At 42.0% G+C, this 6000-nt stretch overlaps 1 protein-coding gene across 1 annotated transcript in view; it reads right to left on the bottom strand.

Annotated features, from left to right (window-relative positions):
* The window catches only part of zmat4a (zinc finger, matrin-type 4a), an 89041-nt gene that overhangs the window by 41518 nt on the left and 41523 nt on the right, over nucleotides 1-6000 (bottom strand). The gene's annotated exons all lie outside the window — the stretch shown is intronic.

Raw genomic sequence — 6000 nt, 5'->3', positions numbered from 1 at the left:
CACACACACACACACACACACACACACACACACACACAAAGAGAACCCCTCCTCCTGCCCTTGGCCTTGTCCTTTCCTAATTCTCATGTAGAAACTCTCCGGAGCCTCCGTTTCTTCAGCCACCAGGGACGCATCAGGAGCAGAGCTCCATTTTATGCGAAGGATTTCACAGTAGCATTCGCAACAGGAGATGAGATGCTAACCTCAAACAGGCGGGATCCATAATTTCATGCTTAATTAAAGCTGTATAAACGAGGCGCTAATTGCAGAGGAATGTAATTAATGGAGCGGTGTAGGTGTGTGTTCCCAGCCTGACAGTCGCAGCGTCACAGGCAGACAGAGTCTCAGCTGCATTGGACTTTTGAGCAGAAGGCGTCGCAGGAAAAAAAAAGATCTTGCTTCTCCATTTGTTTCCCCAGAACCTCATGAGTCATCACAAAACCAAACACACGCTCTGCCTCGGCTGCCGTTTGTAGCGAAATCTCAGCTCMACAATGAGAAATAACAGAATTCTGCACTGGTACAATATAGGTCTCTGCCACACTTCATAGAATATGTAACTAATGGAGACAGGAAGGGAGAAGGTGGAGGGTAGGGGAGGGGCGGGGCAGGCTGAGGGGAGTTGGGCTTGTTTCTATTCACATGAGGCATAATAAAATAATCTTTTTGATTTGCAGGCAGTAGATTCTCTTTGCTGTCAGCGTCGAGCAGCACATTCTAATCTGAGCGGAAGTGAGACCTCGTGTCCCTCGCCTCGCTCGTGTTTGCGCCATAACAAAGACGCGGTGTGTGACGTCTCACTGCACCGGGCTGGTGCCGTTTGTTTTTGCCACCGCTTCACAAATGGTGGCAAACCACCACCCCCCTCTCCCCACCGCTGGGGGATTCCAGCGTTTTATTCCTCGTTGCTAATCCGAGCGCTGCACCGATCCCCCGGGTGACGGCCAGTCAGAATCTGGCCGGGCCCAACCTGGCTCGGCGCAGGATAATGTCTGGGCTAAATCAGGAGGCCGGGGAGCTCCAGCTACTCGTGTGCACGTCCCCCGAGGTGCACAGAGAAGAAATAGGACAGGACAAGATTTAAAAAAAAAAAGACTGGCTCCCAACATAGCTGTGGACAATCCAGTGTTTTCCTGCCAAGTGAAGCATGCAGGCAACACTAAGCAGACACTATACCCCACAGCTGCTGCAGCACACACACAGTAAAGTGACCTTCATATTAAACCTGCAGGCCAAACCAACAGCAGGAGGGAATACATCCTGGTWGGTCTCTTTGGATTAATGTGCAATCGTTCAAAAAGCTGCGGAAAAATGTTAATGTACGTTTTAAAATTTTAATAGAAAACATGCAAGGCCACCAATGAATGACATTTTTCCTCATTAGCTTAAGCATGATGGATGGCTTGTATTTTGTCAGCCTTTTGGCAGTGGCTGCTTTTCCTTGCCAGGACAATTTWAAARATTTTTTTCATTTACAACCAACTTTATGCCAAAKAATTTGTATGTCTTCTGAACTATACAAGTAGCCTGGACCTTACTGAGACTCAGACCTCTAGATGCTTTGAAGACACCAAAGCAAACAACAAAAACAAAATAAAACACATGAAGTGGAGTMTAACTGATYGTCACTGCTGCTCTGCTCATGGGCCGACTGGCCATCAGGCATACCGGACATTTTCCCAGTATGTCAACAGCTTTGGGACCAACAATCTTAACATTTTATTTACACAAAACCAATAGATCGGCAGCCCACTGACACCGGCCAATCACATTTAACACCAGCCCTTTTCTTTGTATAAGGAGGGTAGGATGCATTTCTCCATTGAGTCCACAGGCCCTCTTTGTTCATCACTGCTTTGAGTGAAAATCAGTAATGATCAACTACTGTTAATATTGTTCAGTTCCTCAGAATTCTGTGATCATGGAAACTAATGCTTACTCTCTACTTCATCATCCTCTCTGACCTGGACTTAATCCGTCTCCCCGTCCATGAGCTGTCAGCGCATTGCAGAGTTATGGCCAGGAGAAGAAGAAGGGCAATCATGTTTAAGTCAGGATCAGGTAACCCCTCGTCCAGAGTCTTATTATTAATAATTCTTAATTTATGCAGAAAAATCTCTTGAGATTCATCATCATATATGTACCAACTGTTGCAGAAATGTTTTCTGAATTCAAAACTTTGGCCAAGGTGGCACTCATAATTCCACATCAAAGCCCTGATTCAAGATTCTGCARGGAGGTCAGGAGGAAGTTATGAAGCCAAAGTTGATTCATCATTTAAGTGCAATCAATTTATTTAATTGTTTATATGCACTTAATGGGACAAGAATAGAGGAGACCCTGTAAATCTGTTTTGCTTCAGCATATCGAACTCCTTGATTTTTGGAGACAGAGTTCTCAAACTATAACACAAAATACCTACATGTGTTTACTACCAACCTTTATATAGCCAGGATAAAAGCTCCTTGAGATTATGAGTCGCTTTTATAAGCGTGTTCAGGCAAATGGTACTGACTGAAAATGCCAAGTATATCTCAGACGTCATGAGTTAGTGTCAAAGACACAGATGTCCTTTGTTACATTTGTGGTGTAGTTTGTAAACTACCACTTTACTTTTCACAGTTCTGTCCTACGATGTTGGCTTACCTCGTTACGTCTGGGCCTGTAACATGACAAAATGTGGAAATATGCAAATAGTTTTGTAAGCAACATAACATAAATGTAACCCTCCATGAATAATGTTTCAGAGTCAAAGGATGATGTTACATTCTTGTCTTGTTCAAGAGGCAGTTCTTGGTAAGCCACCTGCTGATGACCCATTTTCAAGGTGTTTTGATATTTCCAAATGAACCAATTCCAGTCTCAAACAATCATGTCTTTATTTTTTTCTTCCTGAGAAAACTGCACTGCGGCTCTCAGGGAGTGTACATTTCTATGATTTTCAATTATTCAACATTTACGCTGTGTGGTCTCACACACATCCAGTTTCCGGCTGCATATGGCAACACTTTTCACTATGAAGTGGTCCACTGCCCTCAGATTTGCACGCCTGGGGTCCTTTATGCTGACCTCCGCTCCCAGAGAGAGAGGTTTTAGCCAAATCATGAACCTTTGATAGATACTAGGAGCAACAATTCACACAAAACAGCTCTGCAATGAAAGGTGGAAGCACTTAGGGAAGACAAATGGAAGAGTGAGGCATATGCTTCACGGCGACAGGAGCTGAAACGTGAAGTTATGAAGGTGAAACCGTTTTTCACTTTCCTAAGTCTATTTTTTAGTCAGTTCCAGCTGAGGAAGCATATTTAATATGATACCAGCAGGACTGAGGAGGTGTCTTGCTTTTTCAGAGCCACAAGAAAGTTCTTAGAGCTGTCAATCAGCTTATGTATGTGCTACTCAGTGTGACAATACCGGAGGAACAACATACCGTTATAGGAAAACTGTTCATCTGCCATCATTGGTGGCCATGCTAACTAGCCTCAGCATTCGTGGCAGCATGAGGGTGATTAGCAGCACTAAGACCCTCCTCCTGGCTCTGCTTGGCTGTTTCTGACCAAGTGGTGCATTTTTGTAGGTGGTTGTAGAACCACAGGAAGCTGGAGTTATTTACAGATCATGTGTGTCACACAAAATGTCAGGTCAGACTGACAGTTTAAAGAAATATGTAAAATCCTTGTTTTTGTAAAAGTTGCAGACTGCAGCATTAAAATTTAAATCCATGACTGTAAGAATTATTTAAAAAAACAAAAACATTCCTCAACTGACAGAATGAAACATGGAAGACAATAAGCTATACAATGTCTACAATTCTCTTCTGCCGTTTAAATTATGTAARCRCAAATAATCTGCAGCAGCATTATAGACGTGTGTTACATCTGTAAGCAGTTTATTCTTTGGTTGGCCATCTGTAGCTCATTTCATGTCCTTTAATTATATTYTAATTAAATAGAAATCCTTATTTTTGAACATTTTAGAGACAAAATTAAGTTATCATATTTTGATTAATTTATTTCTCCTACTGTAAATATAGTTGAATTCTGAGTACTATATGCGACGTCATGACTTGCTATTGTGTCAAAATCATATCCTTATTGCTGGATTTATTATTTCACAGATCTGGTCTTGGAAAAGAAGAAGGATGCTTCGGCTTTCTGGATGAGAGAAAACTGAAATCTAGACAGGTCTTCTTTTTTTTTTTTTTTAATGCTCTGGTGCTTTTTGGTCATGCCTTTGATTTAATGTGTTATATGAAATATGCCGCGTGTGTGTGTGTGTGTGTGTGTGCGTGTGCATGTGTACCGAGAGTGCAATCTGCTGGATATTGCTCAAGGTGGGATTGAGGCAATGAAGCGCAGGACCACAATCACTTCTTGTTCAGCGGAGCCGGGGCAGACGACTGTGCCATCTCGAGTGCGATAGCTCCGTCAGGATCCTGCAGTGACGCTGACGGCCTGATTTAATCAGAACTGGCAGCTGAATAAACTGGCAGGGAAACACCAGAACCACCAGATCAACTACACAAATCTGCACACATGAATATGCATATGGGATTTACTGCTGCTGGCTGAACTGTGCCAAAAAATGCAACACACACACGCACGCACGCACGCGCACGCGCGCACGCACGCATGCACGCACGCATGCACGCACGCACGCAATTTATATTTGACAAGTTATAAGTTCAGTTAATGTGGAATCCTATACATCTTTTTGGTAACACTCGTGTACCTTTGAATAATTGAGTTCAATAAACGTCTCAGTATGAATCAAGCTTTTTTATGGCTGTGTAGAGATTGATGTAGTGCAGAGTGCTACAAAGCATTCACCGATGTGTGTTTACATGTGTATTCCACCGAGAGTTAGAAAGTACTGTAAATCCTGGAGTTTTTCCATCCCATTTCTGTTTTATTTTCACTTTTGACTTTGTTTTTTTTTTTCTGGTGGGCAGAGAGGGGAAGAGAAGCTGAAAGGAGATCAATAAGCCTTTACCAGACAAAAGTATGAACTGATAATGTCACAGAAAAGAAATTGATTTAGTCAGAAGATCAGATATCTCTAAATCAAATTAGAATAAAAACCTGACCTGATTGAGAAAAATGGATGTCACTTTTGGATTCAGCAGTGGAGAATAGTCCTAATTCAGGTGAAAAAACACAGACAACTTCCAACTTTTTTGTAACCCAGTGATATTTGAAGCATTAAAGTGTAACATTAAAAAAATCTAAAGAAATAAATCTCTAAGTAATCTCTGATGCATGTCTGTGGCAGTGTGACGAACTCTAGCAAACAAGTTGTAAGCAGCATAACTGCTCTGAATTGGCAAAGCTGTCAACAACATATTGATTTCCTGCAATAAATGTATTCCCTAATTTAATTGGCAATCTAATCCAATTATCATTAGGTTGCAATTATCATCCCTCAGGACTTGTATGCTTTATGAGTCACATCAGAACGGCATTTCTAAATTTTTTATGAACCAAAATCTTATCGCCTTGTTCAACCTCCGAGCTTTCTTTTTTCTTTTTTTTCTTTTTTTTGCAGTGTCAAGGAAAATAAAGTTGTAGTGCAATTCTTATGCAACCATCCATATCTGTCTGAACTTCATTACTCTGCAGACGATTAAGTAGGATCTGAACACAGACACCAGAGTGTCAAAATAAAGCCCCAAAACTGGGGTTTGCAGTTAAAAGCTCCATTTTTGATACTGTTGATCTTATTGGCGAGTTTAATTTTCCTTCGTGGGTCATCTCTAGCAGTAACCGAGCAAAACTTTTCTTCTATCTAGCCAAATCTAATCAGTTTGGTAGAACACGACGAACCAGAACCCTACACTAGAACACGTCGAGCTACTTTTCTCTAATCAAGAACATGCTACCCGACTCCCGCCCATCCCCCGCTCAACATGAGAGCAGGTTATCAAAGCGACTGGCATAACCGGCAGCGTGTCCAGTTGTCAGATGCCATTAGACCAATGGGTCCATATGTAGGGCTGTGCCA

This window comes from Poecilia reticulata, linkage group LG9 (assembly GCF_000633615.1).
Source record: "Poecilia reticulata strain Guanapo linkage group LG9, Guppy_female_1.0+MT, whole genome shotgun sequence".
In the NCBI taxonomy this organism is placed as follows: Eukaryota; Metazoa; Chordata; class Actinopteri; order Cyprinodontiformes; family Poeciliidae; genus Poecilia; species Poecilia reticulata.
The sequence above is the reverse complement of the archived record's forward strand: the minus strand, read 5'-3'. Positions and strand labels throughout refer to the sequence as shown.